Here is a 1342-nt window from a genome sequence, read left to right on the forward strand (position 1 = left end):
AAAAAAAAAAAAAAAAAAACAAACAAACATAACATAGAGATTTAAGTCTTACGTACTACAGATTTACTCTTTTTTTCTGCTGGAATGGATGGTTGCTCAACCGTGGCTTGAGTGCTTATTGTAATTCCAGCTGAAGTTATAGTATCCTTCAAGAGTGAGATATCCTTTTCTATGTTTTCCAATCCTGTCAACCTTCTTCTCAAAACTCTTGAAACAAGTCTCAAACACACTAATAAAGGACTTCATTTGTTCATCTGTTGCAGCTCGATGTGTTGTTGCTGCTCGCTCATTTTTCCTCCTCTATGCACCATGATCAGGTTGTCTCTTCCTCTTGCAACCTGACTCTTCATCATTAGCAGCTTGCATACTCTCACCACTCTTTGTTGCACTAGACCCTTGATTTTCTTCACACACCTTACTGCCAACATCATCTTTTAATTGAATATGTTCACCCTCCACATCATCAACTTGTACAGTTCCCCAAATATGGTCTCCAAAATCATTTCCAGAACTGATCTTATCTCTCAAATTATCGACTTCACCATCGCTTGTTTTGTCACGCCGTAAAAACTCAATGGAGTCAACAACGTCGAAATCGCCAGTAATAGATATGTATGGATAAACAATATCCTAAAAAAAAAAAAAAAAAAAANAGTTAAAGATTAAACAATGACATCAACTAATAGCAAAAAAACATTTGATAAGAGTTGGGTTGGCAAAGAAAGTGCCCTCGGTCCAAATGTACTTTCTAGTTGGATGATATCATCATATGATACTTTGGCTGCGCCTTTCCAGTTAGAACATCGAGGAGCTTCTCTAAATTCTCTGATAATCTTTTCTCCCAACAACTTTCCAATGTCTGGAATTGCCTCCATCATCCATATTTGAAATGCATATGAGAAACCATCTAATGCATAGCTATTGATCTTCTTCAAATCTTCTCTTTTTTTTCTATGATAGACTTAGCAAGACTTTTAAAAACTTTAAGACCCCAAGGATAAGTCCTCACCTTATCAAGATCCATTACCATCTGGATGTATTTGAGTGGAATATACTTTTTCGCATCCTTAGCCATAACCAACCCAGCTATCACAAGAAGATACACCAATCAGATCTTATCTACCTCCTTCCATTTGTGAATTACAGGTAAGTGCACATCAACCAAGCTCTTAATGCTAATAGTCAGACCTTTTCTCTTCATCAATTTGCTCCAAAATCCACCATCATCTTTCCAATTCTCTAAATCACAACTAGAATCGAAAGTGCAATTGAGCACAGTCACAACATGAAACTCTTGCATTGAAAATCTGAGTGGCTTCCCTCCAAACACAAACCATATCTC

This window comes from Camelina sativa, chromosome 12, assembly GCF_000633955.1.
Source record: "Camelina sativa cultivar DH55 chromosome 12, Cs, whole genome shotgun sequence".
In the NCBI taxonomy this organism is placed as follows: domain Eukaryota; kingdom Viridiplantae; phylum Streptophyta; class Magnoliopsida; order Brassicales; family Brassicaceae; genus Camelina; species Camelina sativa.